The following is a 15,284-nucleotide window of genomic DNA, read 5'->3' as shown; positions in this document are numbered from 1 at the left end:
TGGGCACACAGAAAAGACAACATAGTTCATCAGGTCTTGGCCTTCTGTAAAGTGAATGCTGGGGGAGTTGTGTGTGAGTGCATAAGTGTGAAAGTTTAGTTAATGTGTGTATGGGGTTGAAGGGTGATGGGAAAAATCAAGGACAGCCGCCTGCGCCTTCCCTGACTCTGTTAGGCCAGACTGGCATTTTAATAAGGGTTGCTGAATACCACTGCTTCATCCTCCAGGGTAGCTGAACACACACATTCACAGATCCTCAGCCACATGCGTACAAAGTATACGGAGGGAGGTGGAGGCACAAATCATTCGTAGGTGTGTATTAATGTTAGTGTACACAGAACGATGTTGGGTTTATAAAAACCCATGTCTACATTTTATAGAGATATAAAGCTACACTACTGGACGTGTTCTAGATATTAAATTACTTCAAAAGTAAATCTATAAATGGTAAATTAAGTAGCTGGCAGACATAGCCAGCAGTGAAATCCTTCCCTGCATTGTAATGCCATTACTGTCCACACAAGAGCTGCAAGGGTGGGCAGTGTGAATACAAGAGAGCTTTCACATTCTCACATGTCAAGCACAGAACCCACTGATAATGTGGATTGGGAAAGAACAGTGAGATTGCAGATGCAGTGTGCACAGCACGGGGCTTATATTAGTCAGGCATCGAGTGTAGCAAGATGTGTCGCCTCCAGAGGTGGCACTTCAGGCAAAGGAGACTCATCTGTGGAAAGTAATGGAGAAAGATGAATGCTGCCTCGTATTGACCAATGCAGATGGAAGTAGAGTCATACATAATGTTCACACGTACTGTGGCTGCTTCTGCTATCGATTTCGAGTGTTGGAAGTAGTAGGGATGAGGGCTTGCTGTGATGCCCTCTTTGGATTGCTGCTGTCACACTCTACTCACTGACACATCCTGTGTCAAAATGCCTGTTAAACATGTCTGCGTGGAAGCTAGGCGAAGCTCAGAATGGTTCAGCGTTTTTTCTTTTTGTTGTTGTGTTTTTTCCTGCTGACACTGCCTTGACAAAAAACAATGAAATATAGTAAATACCATCAGATACTCCTTGAAAATGCAAAACATGTCCTTTTTTGGGTTTGTTTTCACACGATTGAAAACAAGAGTGACGTGTCAGCATGATGACTTAAAAATGCAGCTTTCAAGTTGCTCTAAACTAATATGTTGACCTTTTAAGCTGACAAGTGTGTAATGTGATTGCATGGAGGCAGCTCTGTTTCTATTTTCTTGAGATTCTTTTTCACACAGCAGGAAGAGCAGCTTGTGAGAGGGATCAGAGTGGTTGTGATACCACTCGCCCTTTTAAGCAAGAAAGAGATAAAACAGAGCATCATCCTGATTGAAGATAAATCCACTCAGATTAGCTTTTCTGTGCTCTTTATGTTGGCTTTTTTATACTTCTGTTTTTTCTTCTTACTTTTTGATTTGCCTATCCAACTAAAAGTCTCTAATAAAACACGGACATATTTGCATAATAATACATTCAATACATTTTTAACTAAATTTCAGCACAAAAGAATGCATTGTTTTAATCTGTATGGTGTAGTTGTGAATTGTAATGCATGCGTGCAAGCAGAAAGATGTATGTAAAATTATCATATGCATTTTTTATTCAGTTGAGTTATTGTTATCCCCTTAAGTCAGAAATAAATGTTATTAGATTTTCTTTCCATGCCTCAACATATCTTTTTTAATTCTTCCACCAGTGTGCTTTTTGCTCTATATTGCTTTCATTTGATCCCTATGCATAACCCCTACGCATAGGTTCTGCCTCGTTCCTTTACATTATTGGAATTGTCCAATGAGCATTGACAGCGGGAGTTTAATGAATTAAAGTGGACATAGCTGACTCAGTTCAATCGATAACTGGTCCCCAATGGAGCCTGCTGCTCTGAGAGCTAGAAACAGCAGAGAAGGGGAGATAGAAAGACAGAGCTACAGTGACAAATTGAACAAGAGAGAAAAATGAAATGGAGAAGAAAAGAGCATACAAAGGAGAAATAGAGGAGGGACTAACCCTCCAGGGAGAGATGATGTGAAGGGAGGGAACCACAGATGGGAGCTGAATACAAAAATGGACGGAGGCGATGAATGAGATCCAGCAGATGAAAGGGTTAAGTGTTTTGCAGCTCTTCAACCTAATGGCTCCTGAGGCTTCTCCTCAAAAAGGCTAGTTTGTATCTTGTCTCCTAAGATCCTGGGAGATACACACTTGATACCTGATTTTTTTCTTCTTCTTCTTCTTTCCATCCCAACACTGGCTTGTTTGTACTTTACAGTCTAGCATACAAACTGGGACTTCATAGCATGTGGCCTCATTCAGTCCAGGACACACAGAAACAACATTCATCTTGCCTTCATTACAGTACTGAAATCATAATTGTTGGGCCTTTTGAGCAATTAACACTGGTGTGCTTTGTTCAACAAGCAGTTTGGCAGTTAGTGCTAAAAAAGTGTTGTTTTGTCTTATTTTGCATAACAATTCCATTAAAATAATTGCTTAAACTGTTCACCATCTTTCAATGCTAAACAATCACTTTGCCCACGGCTCACACGAGTTTATGTCATGAATTGTAAACACCCACCATTTAACTGATTTTAGTTGTTTAATGACATACTGTTGCATATGACTAATTTAGGGCATCGTGTTACTTAATGGGTTTCCATGCAGAATGATAGCAGTTTTTTAAGCAACACAAATGCAAACAGAACCCATGAAGAAACAGATCTAACAGATTAAGGTTTCTGTTATATCTAAGATCATGTTTTTCACAGTTACTTTTTGAATTTAGCTTTGTGCTATGTTGTACATGGGATGGTTTTGCCTCTCATGTCACACTTGTTAATAACTGTTTGATGGATGGCATCCAACTTTGATTTCTGTTTCGTTTAGATCGAGCAGATACCTTATAATCTCCCACCTTACTTGTCACACACTGTACCTTGCTCATGCCACTCAGTACTATTTATTTTTTTTCTTACTGGTTTTTCTGCTTGAAAGTAATATTCTCTAGTGTTAAATAATTTTCTGGGTTTACACTTTCATCTTGGATTATTTTTATACTGTTTATATGTCTGCTGGGGACAGTCCATTATTGTCTTACACTGCACAGTGATTCTTACCTTGAGCAGCTATGGCTCAGGCTATGTTAGTGAACTTGGGAGGTTGATGGTTTGCTCTTCATATTTGAACGAGATACAGAGGCCTGAGGAGCCCCGGAAGCACCCTTTGGAGTGTTACTGTGTGAATGTTGGGTTAAACAATGCTTGGACATAGAACGCATTTGTGTGAATGGGTGAGTGTGGAGTGAAGTAAGAAAGTGGTCAAACAAAGTAGAAAAATGTTATATAAGTACCAGTCCTTGTATCTTGTGAGAAAAACTGGATTTTCTTGCGATTTGTTAGATAAGAATCATAGGGCCTAGCTGGTCCAAACAGCGAGAACCACTGAACTTTAAAAATTTGCTCAGCTTCAGCTTCTTGTCGTGTTTTTCAAGTCAATTTGATTCAATTTAGTTTAATTAATTAATTAATTTAATTTATAGCGCCAATTCACAAAAACAGGTGCCTCAAGGCGTTTTATATTGTACAGTAGATCGCACAATAATACACACAGAGAAAAACACAACAATCAAATGACCCCCTATGAGCAAGCACTTTGGCGACAGTGGGAAGAAAAAAACTCCCTTTTAACAGGAAGAAACCTCCAACAGAAAAAGGCTGAGGGAGGGGCAGCCATCTGCTGCGACCGGTTGGGGTGAGAGAAGGAAGACAGGATAAAGACATGCTGTGGAAGAGAGACAGATAATAACAAGTATGATTCAGTGCAGAGAGGTCTATTAACACATAGCTGAAAGGTGATTGAAGAAGAAATATTCAGTGTATCATGGGAATCCCCCAGCAACATACACCTACTGTGTTAACTAAGGGAGAATTCAGGGTCACCTGATCCAGCCCCAACTACAACCTTTAGAGGAAACTATAAGCAAAGAGGAAAGCCTAATCTTAAAAGTAGAGATAGTGTCTGTCTCCCGAATCCAAACTGGAAGCTGGTTCCACAAAAGAGGGGCCTGAAAACTGAAGACTCTCCCTCCCATTCTACTTTTAAATACTCTAGAAACAACAAGTAAGCCTGCAGAGTGAGAGTGAAGTGCTCTAATAGGGTGATATGGTACTACAAGGTCATTAAGATAAGATGGGGCCTGATTATTTAAGACCTTGTATGTGAGGAGCAGGATTTTGAATTCATGTCACGGTCCTGGGTCAGTGACCCAGTGTTTTGAGTTTCTTGTGCCTCTGAGTTTTCAAATCAAATCAAATCAAATCACTTTTATTGTCACATCACATGTGCAGGTACATTGGTACAGCACATGTGAGTGAAATTCTTGTGTGCGAGCTTCACAAGCAACAGAGTTGTGCAAAATACAATAATGTAAACAAGCAAAATACAAGAATGGCTACATCTGAAACTAATAAATATATGTACAATATATAATAGTATATGCATTTCTGGATGTGTATACTAAATATTTTTCTACGTGTGTGTGTGTGTGTGTACACACATATTTTACAAATTAAATAGAGTAAACAATAAATAGAATATATAAAAATATACAGAGTTGAGACATGTGCAAAACAGTGGCATTACTGTACAGTATGGAGTGCATAATGTTGAAGTTCCAGTAGTGAAGCTGAGGTGTCTATGAAGTGTTCAGCAGTCTGATGGCCTGATGGAAGAAGCTGTCTCTCAGCTGCTGGTACGGGACCGGATGCTGCAGAACCTCCTTCCTGATGGAAGTAGTCTGAACAGTTTATGGCTGGGGTGACTGGAGTCCTTGATGATCCTCCCCGCTTTCCTCAGGCACCGCTTCCTGTAGATGTCTTGGAGGGAGGGAAGCTCACCTCCAATTTCTGTATTATGTTCTTAGTTCTCGTTGTTGTCCTAGCTTGTTCTTTAGTGTAGTGTCTTAGTTTGGTGTTCTTGTATTCTGTTTAGTTCTCTGAGTATTTAGTAGCTGCCCTCTGTGTTTCTTAGTTGCTGTCTCCCCTAGTCTAGTTTGCATCTTTGCTAACTCCTGTTTTACTTTGAAGGTCTGTGTCTCATGTGCAGTGTTGGGACTAACGCGTTATTAAGTAACGCGTTACAGTAACTACGTTATTATTGTGGTAACGAGCACGGTAACTAGTTATTATGCCAAAATCAGGAACGCGTTACTCGTTACTGGGATTTAGATAGGCTCGTTACTTCGTGTGGTGGCTATCGCGGAGCTTCCACAGATATATAGTAACATTAGCAAGTGGTGGAGGCCAGCAGGTGGATGAAGGAAAAGGGACGCAGAAGGAAAAGAGACCCGAGGCGGCCGCCGGTCCAAGTGTGAACTGAACTTCAGGTAAGAAGTTATGACCTGCAGTCTCTCTGGGTCAGATATAAACCAAGTTTAGGTGGAGTTTATTTTCGTTGTGCTGACTTTTTCCGTACTGCGTGCTAGCTAGCATAACGGAGTTTCTATACAGCTGGGTGGTGCTATGAAGTTAATGATGTTGCACTTTATTTTGTTCATAAGTTATTAGAGTTGCCAACCGTCCCGTCTGGTATTCAGAGAAAATATTACGCGTTTCTTATTGAGGTGAAAAGGAACAGTTTGTCCCGTAATTCAGCTACAATGAAAAAGACACAAAGCTGGAGTTATTCTGTGTCTTTGCTGCACAGCTGCCTCTTCTCTCATCCTCTCACCCTCCCTCTCCCGTTTCTACTTCAATCATGAAACTGATCAATGATCAGCTGATCAGCTCTCTTGTTTGTTTATCGCCCACTTTGCGCCGAAAGAGGAAACCAGGGGATATCGCGCTAAACAACAGCAGCACGTTTAAGCTTGATCAGCTGTTGGTAGAATTTATTTAATATTAATTTCCAGTATCAGCTGATGTTTGCTGGAGCCACAGCTGTAAAAAAGCTGCTGGTCAGGATGTCGGTTTGGATATGTGGTGAGAGGGAAACATGAAGATGAAACCAGGAGATGTCCTTACTGGATCATCAGAGCTGAACAGGTGATGGAGAAACAGGTTTACCTTTTAGGTGACATGAATGAGTTGAAGTTATGAACTGTTTCTGAGAGACAAATAACACCAGGATCCTTTTCTAAGTAGCTGACAGCTGGTAACTGTGCAGGTGCGGATCTAGCAAAGTGTTGCCAGGGGGCCAGGTAGGGCATTAACAGGGAGAGGGGGGCACAAAGAAATACTTTTCTTTCTTATTCTCATTTAAAATGTCTATCTTTTAAAAAATAATAATCTGAATCTTACAACAAACGATTGGTAGATTGATGCATATATACCATCAAAACAGTGTACATCACTGTCACAACAGTGTTTATTTTCATTCAAAGGCTTTATGATTTTTCCTATAATGGTGGGCCGGTCTCTAGTCAAAATGCCCGGGACGATTTTTTTGTCCCAGTCCAGCCCTGTATGCAGCTCATCTGCAGTCTGGTGTTACCTACATCTTCCTATTCAGAAGGCAGAATTTCCGAGTTCTGAGTACAATCAAAGCACCACGACTGCAGTTTTTGTGTTGATGTAAAAGGCGCACATGACACTGTGACGTAGGCTAGAATCATGGCAGCAGTCAATGACGGTCCAGGCGTGGGATTTCTCTCGTGGAAATATGCACATTATCTTTTCCTTTCGATTGGTAGGTGGCACAGTGCACTTGTGGCAAGTAAGCAAGCTAGAAGACTGGCAAAGTTATGGAAGAAACACATTAACAAGAGAATTATGAGTAAAACCAAAGTTACTTTCCCTAGTAACTAGTTACTTTGAAAGTAACGAGTAACTTGAAGTAACTGAGTTACTTTTGAGAGAAGTAACTAGTAATGTAACTAAGTTACTATTTTAAAGTAACTTACCCAACACTGCTCATGTGAGTGTATCCTACTTTGCTCCCTTGTCTCGTCAGTTCTGATTTCTCCCAGCTGTGCCCTCCTTCTGTGTCTCATTCCCCTCGTTACTTCCCACTGTATTTAAACCCTGTGTTTCTCTGAGTCAGTGTTGCGTCGTCCCTCATGCTGTGTGGATCTCCCTGTGAGTTTAGTTTGTGAGCTTCCAGTTTAGTTTGCTTTGTATGACTTTCTCCTGCCAGCGAATAAAGCTGAGTTCTTTGTGTTTAAACCTCGTGCCTGAGTCCTGCATTTTGGGTCCAAGTCCTGCCTGCCGCACAGCGATTCATGACAATTCAATTCTGGTTTTCACAGGAAAATCCAATTCTGGATTCTCTTGTTGGTACTATCATACTGCATCATAAGGTTTATTAGCCTGAGATAGACAACGATAGACAGGTGGTCCATCCAATTAGCTGTGAAGTTGTTGTTTTTTTTTTAAGTGACTGTTTTTGTCACACATTTTCCCCTGGGTTTTTCAGATGGTTCCATGCAACAAGCCATTAATTTAATTCTTTTCATATTTATATATACATATATACATATATATATATATATATATATATATATATATATATATGTATATATATGTATATATATATATATATATATATATATATATATATATATGTATATATATGTATATATATATATATATGTATATATATATATGTATATATATAAAATCGTAATACAACTGTCGTCAGTTTGCTCACAGGGCTTTATTTTTACTTTCTAAATTTTATCCGCACTTTCACATTACACTATTGTCTTTTGAGAAAGACAATGTAATCTAATAAGAACCCTTTTTTTGTACTTATTTACCCCCATCACGCTCTCTGTTCCTTGAAGTTGTGCATTTCGCTAATCGTGGTGTGCACGGATGGACAAAGTGTTAAGACTTAGTTATGTTAACAAGGAGAAGGGCATATATAGCCTTTTTAGACATTGCTCTGGTAATGGGTCCTTGACTGACTGACAGGCCCATTCTCTGCACCTCCTGAGTGACAAGTCTGCAGTCGCCGCTGCAACGTAGGAAATGAGAGTGGAATTACAATACCAACCATGTCACCTCCTGAGGGGACAGGAGAAAGGAAAATACAATCACAGTCCCTATCAAACACAAATGCACACATGCACGCACGCACGCACGCACACACACACAGTATCAATTTGACTTCACTCTGGAGAAAAATACACACACAGTGGCAAACACTCAGACTCCAGCAATGGTTTTTTTTGTTTTGTTTGTTTGTTTGTTTGTTTTTGTGGGGGGGGGGGGGGGTGTTATTATTATTATTATTATTATGCTGCTTTGTGTTGATCTTAACTTGGCATCTGCCCCATGTTGGGGGATTATCTGTCTGTCTTTAGAATATTGTGCTTTTATGTCTATATTTGAAGAGATATATACAGTAGATTTACTTACTATTATTATTTTTTTATTTTGACACGTTTCATTCATTTAAATAACATACAAAAAGTGAATGTGTACTCATGAATAATAATATAAGCTTTATTTTAAAGGAAGTGACAGTGTGACGACAAGGGGAAACTAATTTATTTCATCCTTATCCCTCCTTTAGGCTAGTCTGAGTAAGCCTGTGAAGAGCATGGTTTTCTTAGAAAGGCCTGTGAAAACACTCTTAATATTTTAGGGCGTCCTAGTGATTTGTTTAAAGAAACTGTAAAAAAAAAAAAAAAGACAGAGCTTCTTTCTATCTCTTTGGGTAACGTGTGCACAAAAAAGGAGAGACAGAGTAACAAGGAAAGAGAGAAACTGTGGAGGAGAGCCGAGGTACGTTTCTATTTACACCACATTAGAAAATGCAAATTCAAATCTGCATTTCTCTTCTGTCACTCAAGTTTAAGTATTCTAATCCCTGTAAGCGGGGAGGGGGGGGGCATACTCAGTGACAATGACCAAAACATCAACTGAGTGAGTGAGTGACCCGAGTGAACTCATGGGAGGGGCTTTGCAGCTTTTGTCCTGTTCATGATGTGACTTCAGCATGACCATTTTCGAGTCATTACCAGATCTGGTTAATGCTATGCTTTGGTAGATTAATGTTTAAGTGGGGACATTTCCTATTAAAAGCTTTCTATTATGTTTGCTTTTACATGAGGACAGCCAACAACCCCAGAGTCTGTTATGCTGCATTTACTGTTGTTCCCCTGTCGCTCTGACTTTATTGCCTGTGGTGGGGTGTTTATGAGTTTATAAAGGCTCATGATGCATCATCATGCTTTTACAAATTCAGACAACAAAACTCAAACTCATACCCTTCGCTCTTGCTTCCCATGGCAACCCTGTTCACCTCATTCCCTAACCATCCCAGCACACTCATTTGACCTTGTTAAACCCTCTAAACCACACTGCTTGAGAACTGTTACATGCCACAGTAATCTCTATCAGGGGATTCATTTCCATCACTGTTAAAGGGGGACAGCTAATATCAGCCATATATAATTTACAGACACCAAGCTAAGGATCTTTAGACGAGAAGGGATGGCTATTGTTGTGATGTTACTTGAAGATGTAACCTTGGGGGCAGAAGTAGAGACAAGAGGCGAGGCAGTTAGTGCTCGGACAGAATACTGGGGCCTTTTGTGGCATGACAGGCCAACACAAGGTGAAGGGTTTGGAGCTGTATGAGCACAGGAGAGCCAGCAGTGGAAGCAGAAAGACAGATCCATGTCTTTAGTGTTAAGCAGCAGCTGTATGGATGCACAGCCACCATAATGAATCCTATTGAAGGTGAGCAGGGTCCAGGTGGCCAGCCTTTCAGGGGTGGACAAAAGGCAATCAGTTGTGTGCTCCCATTGTTTGCGTGTGCACATGTGTGTGTATGATGCAGACACTCCTGCACCAGTGAAAATGGGGATCAGTCAGAGAATGGAGTTGTGTATGGCATTGAGAATTGCTTTCAGGGGAGCTGGAGTGTGCTGCTGTAGATGGACTGGCATTATAGCCTCAGCAGACATCTATTGGAAAATCCCCCCAGAATTCGTTGTGGTTAGAATAAAGTCTCAGTGTCAAGCATAAGACCGGTCAATATTTCTCAACTGTAAATTGATAGTGTTGAGTGTATGGCACCTCGTGGTGTCATGGGCTTCTGGAATTGTTTTCATTGAGCTATAGGTTTCCAATCCTGCAGTTAATGATACTTGTTTTTTATTCTTTCAGCTGCAGCCATCTGTACTCTTGAGTTTCAAACTGGGCTCATGAGCACACCTGTTTGAGTGAATTACTGCCAATGCAATATGGTGCTGTTAAACAGGGTCATATGGGGAGAGAGATGGTGATTGTTTCCTTCCTAGAGATGCTCTTCGCACCCACAGCATGGGCCCCATTCCATAGATAAACCACCAGATGTTTCAGTGGTGTAGATTTGGCTATGAATCTTCTTAACTGCAGCTCAATGCACGGATGACAGACTGAGTATATGGTCAAATCACTGTTTGTGACAGCACCCACAATTTTAGTCTTTTAACAACCTCCAGTGGTGGTTTTCTTTTATTCCCTATGGCTTAGTAATTCCATGGATTCTCCTTACATTTTCTACATGGCTATATTTCAGATGGCCCCGTTTGTTAGTGCTAATGCATTTTAGTGTCAGTGACTAATTAAAACTGCAAGATCACTTTTTGTAAAACATCTGTTCCACTTTTAATAAGCAGGGCAGTCTTGAAGCGATTGTGTTAAGTGCCATTAAGTGTTGATCAAACGATGCTGCCCGGTCAAAACACTGCTGAATGCTCAGTTGAGCATATCCTAAATTAAATAAATGACAAATCCAAAAATCATTCTTTCTCCTGCTCTATGGGTATGTGTGGTAATGTTTTTACATGGCTATAAGTTTACTCTATCCTTTGGATATCCTTTAATTAAATTTAGTTTATTTTTTTAGGATGCTTTTAGGATATTTCTTATGCATATGTTTAGAAACAGTATTCAAATTCATTTTATTTATGCAGCACCAGTTCACAACAACCTCAAGGCGATTATATAGTGAAGGTAGAGCCTAGCAATCACAGCTCACAAGTGCTGGCTCACAGATCACCTGTGAGCCAGCACTTGGCAATGGTGGGAAAGAAAACCACCCTTTTAATTAAGAGACCTCCAGCATGTCCATGCTCAGGGAATGGTAGCTATCTGCTGCAACCAGTTGTGGGATGAGAGGAAAGAGAAGATTAACAAAAGAGAGATCACAGAGACAAGGGCACACTATGCGAGAGAGAACACAAAAGTTAATCAGAATCAGAATCAGAATACTTTATTGATCCCTGGGGGAAATTATTTTTTGTTACAGTGCTCCATTTTAAACCAACATTAAGACAAGACAGACAATACGCTAACTAAGAATAGTACAATAATATACATATATATACATACATACATACATAAGTCACTTATAAATAAATAGTTGGAAAAGAAACATGTGTAGCTGTAGCAGCAAACAGTGTGTTAAGTGGATGCGTTGTACAGGGAGATGGCCACAGGCAGGAATGATTTCCTGTGTCGTTCAGTGGTGCTTTTCGGTAATCTCAGTCTCTCACTGAACGAGCTCCTGTGACTGACCAACATGTCATGGAGTGGGTGGGAGGTGTTATCCAACATTGTCTTTATCTTGGACAGCATCCGCCTCTCCGACACCACCTTGAGGGAGTCCAGCTCCATCCCCACAACATTGCTGGCCTTACGGATCAGTTTATTAAGTCTGTTGGCATCTGCGACCCTCAGCCTGCTCCCCCAGCATGCAACAGCATAGAGGATCGCACTGGCCACAACAGACTCATAGAAAATCCTCAGCATTTTCTGGCAGATGTTGAAGGACCTCAGTCGCCTCAAAAAATAGAGACGACTCTGGCCCTTCCTGTAAAGTGCTGTGGTGTTTTTAGCCCAGTCCAGTTTATTGTCAATGTGTACTCCAAGGTATTTATAGTCCTCCACAATGTCAACACTGACCCCCTGGATTGAAACAGGGGTCAAGTGTTTCCTGGTCTTCCTGAAGTCCACGATCAGTTCCTTGGTCTTTGCCACGTTGAGCTGCAGATGATTCTGCTCACACCACGTGACAAAGGAGTCGACCACAGCCCGGTACTCTGTCTCATCATCCCTGCTGATGACACACAATAGTGAGATACAATCACATCAGGAGTAAAAAAGAGGAGGGTAAAAGAAATGCAGTTTACTGTGGAACCTGATTATTCTTGTATGTGTTTAGAAGGATTTTAATTTCAATTCTGGACAGTAACAAGAAGCCAGTAAAGAGAAGCTTATATGCGAGAAATGTGATTTCTCCTTCTAGTCTCCATTAGTACTCTCACTGTGATGTTTTGGATCCACTGAAGACTTTCCAGGACGCTTTTAGAACAGCCTTATACTAGACAATACAATACTGGGCTGTCCACACTTATTTAGCTTGTTTATAGTGTTTCTTTTGATCTGTGGGCATTGTATCTATCCAATCAGGAACAATAAAGTGACAAAGAAAAGTAGTACCAAAAGTACAAAAGGTGATCCACCACAGCATTATTTTTTTTTGCTGAAAAATCTTGGTTTGTGGCATTTACATGGACATTACTTGAATGTACCAACCACTGTAACATTTCTGCACACCAAACACACACCCACGGCAACAAGAATGTCTTCTTCCTATCACCAAAAATGATACCGCAAGATTATTAAAGGTATTAAGGATTTCTCCAAATGTGATGTAAATATTGTTTGTTGGATTTCCTCTGCAGGATGAAACTAAAAAATCTGTATTGGTCAGTTTGAAATCAGAAATTGATATTGCATAACTGTTTACACACTTTAAACTTAGAAAACAAAGTTCTTTCCTGGTTTTCGCTTGTTGTGTTGACTCACTCAGTATCAGTAAATGGAAAAACAAATGTTAGTAATGTTAGTAATCCCTATCTGGGGCATCCTTTTATACACACACAACAAAGAGGCAGGAAGAAAGACACATTCAGAAAACAATAAGATAAACAAAAGTTATTTATTTCAAAGTATGAGAGTGGTTCAAGATTTAAGTATCTTTTAATTAGTGCTGAATACTTATTGTTGCCAACAACAATATGTCTGCGCATCTGATCTCTGACTTTGCCCATTTTTAATTCCTAGCGGTTATTATTTATCATTCATTTAATTATTTTATTATTATATCATTATAAGCACACAAAGGTATCGTAAGGATGTCTACATGTAAAAGTTCTCTAAAAGGTAGTTGGGTAAAATAAATAAATAAATAAATAAATAAATAAATAAATAAATAAGCAGAGTGATCATAGTTTACAGATTGCATGAGGTGTATTGTCCCACGATGTTCTTTTTTGTAAAAGATAATGGATTTGGCTGGATACAACAAATCTCAAGGCTTATTGTGTTTCTAAAGATTTTTTTTCTTAGTCATTTCACTCTGGATTCTTTTATATTTATTTCAGTCTTTTCTGTGCATTCCCCTATGCATGTACCCCATTGTTTGCCCCCATATAATGTCTAAAAGGCAGCATTTCAAGTCCTATTGTGTAAAGTATTGGTGTGCATTGCTGAACTAATGGCTTTTAAGATGTCAAAGGGAAATGTAGCACACAGAAAAAGAAAACGCCTTGCCCTGTGTGGGTTTTCATCTAAAATTGCTTCCTGTGCACTGTGCACACAGACCGCTGTCATCTGTTCTGCAAGAGACCTTTCTCTCTCCCTCAAAGAATAGTTAACAGCAGCAGCCAGCAATGACAACTCAAGTTGATACATATTAAATCTGTTAATGTTCACACTGTATCATGTACTTGAAAGCATGGTGTGCAATAGATGTCTCTGTTTGTAGCAACTTGTGTTTGAATTTTACACTTGGCTATGGTACTATCAGGAGTGTAAAAAGTGTGTTGCTGGCCATGAAAATGTGGCAGTGGGATGCATCACATCTCATTATTTTCACTGTAGCGTGCACTGCCTGAAAAAACAATGCAAATTCTCCTTTCCAGGTGAGCAAAGAAATTTCACATCTGCTGCAGTGCCACAGAAAGTCATCCATTTATACAATGTTTATTTGGTCTGGTAATCTTTTACCAGGGAAATAAAAGGTTGTCTGAGTTTTATCAGCTCTGCAGTACTCCCTTTGAAGGTTTCCTCTCAGGAAATGGAGGAGGAAGTGAGGGGTTGTGCACCGTCAGTTATCAGATATACTGTAGTTGCTCTGGGATATTACTTGCTGATAGATTCTGAATAAGACATCTGCCAAAATGCTAGAGAGTCACTTCTCGCATAGGTGCTTCACAGAAGAGCTGGTACCATTTCATTTCAAGATTGGAAATGGTAGAAGTTGTGATTGTCCCGGTTCTTATCTGTGCAACATAGTGAAATTGCATACAGCCATTCTCAACCCCCTAATTTACCAAGACACAAGGGTTAAGATGTGTAACCAACAGAAGAAGACAGCTCTACTATATCCACACCACTTGCAGAAACACATCAGAAAGGTGCTAAAATGAGACATATTGGCCTGTGAAGTCAGTATGGAGTGCGAGAGGGTTGAGACGCTGCAGACTCGGAGAGAAAAACACAGCCATGCTGCTGTTTCAGACCATAACCCTGGCAGCATCTCTTTGTACCATTTGTCTTCATGGATGTGACAGTCTTTAATTATTTTTAGGGGAGGGTAAATGATTTGTATTTCAGTCAGTGAGCATTAGGCATTTTCTTTATATAGTGCCAATAATTTTACTAAATGGCTCTCATGTGCTTCATCTGCATTTGAATTCTGTTTCTTTTAAAGCTCAGAATATTCTCACTGATACACTGCCATATTACTGCTATATGAGCCTCTAGTCTCTGCTTGATTAATATTATCAATAGAGTATAAGCTAATTTTATTACTACCAATGCTCTTGCTGTAATTGGCTTCATCGTGTGATTTTTTTTTTAATGTCCTTCAGTCCACAATCTGTTAATGAAATTCTTTGTGAAAATCAACCAGAAGACTTTGAAGTTCTCTCAATTCCTTGTTCTTTGCTTTGTTGGTTTGCCTTGTACATTGGTGAAATCTTTCCTAAAGTTTTTCTTCCCCCAGCTCACTTCCCCTTCTATTTCCCAAGACATTGTCACTGTAAATAGATTTACCTTTCCCCATAGTAAAGTCTGGGTATGTTACTCCTGTTTCTGGGTATGTTTTTCACTCCCTACCCAAGCCTTTCATCTGCGACTGCCTAGCTTTCTTTAGAATCATGGTGAACTTGAGAGAAGCATTTATTGAAGGAGTGACATAAATAATAGTCCATCTGTAAGATCTCAGAGGTACACAGCAAATCCAGCATGT

The 15,284-nt window shown here is 39.9% G+C and overlaps 1 protein-coding gene across 3 annotated transcripts in view; it reads left to right on the top strand.

Moving 5' to 3' along the window:
* LOC309709899 (leucine-rich repeat transmembrane neuronal protein 4) overlaps nt 1–15,284 on the top strand; it is a 102,424-nt gene that overhangs the window by 47,214 nt on the left and 39,926 nt on the right. Inside the window, exon 1 of one of the 3 annotated variants that reach the window (XR_014277628.1) lies at nt 5,306–5,415. The exons of the other annotated variants lie outside the window; for them this stretch is intronic. The gene's annotated coding sequence lies outside the window, so the exon portion shown is untranslated. Of the gene's footprint in view, nt 1–5,305; nt 5,416–15,284 lie in introns of those variants that run through there. 3 annotated transcript variants of the gene reach the window in all.

Source organism: Aulonocara stuartgranti (genome assembly GCF_965226115.1).
Source record: "Aulonocara stuartgranti genome assembly, chromosome: 7".
NCBI classification, from domain to species: domain Eukaryota; kingdom Metazoa; phylum Chordata; class Actinopteri; order Cichliformes; family Cichlidae; genus Aulonocara; species Aulonocara stuartgranti.
This window is presented reverse-complemented; position numbering and strand designations above follow the sequence as displayed.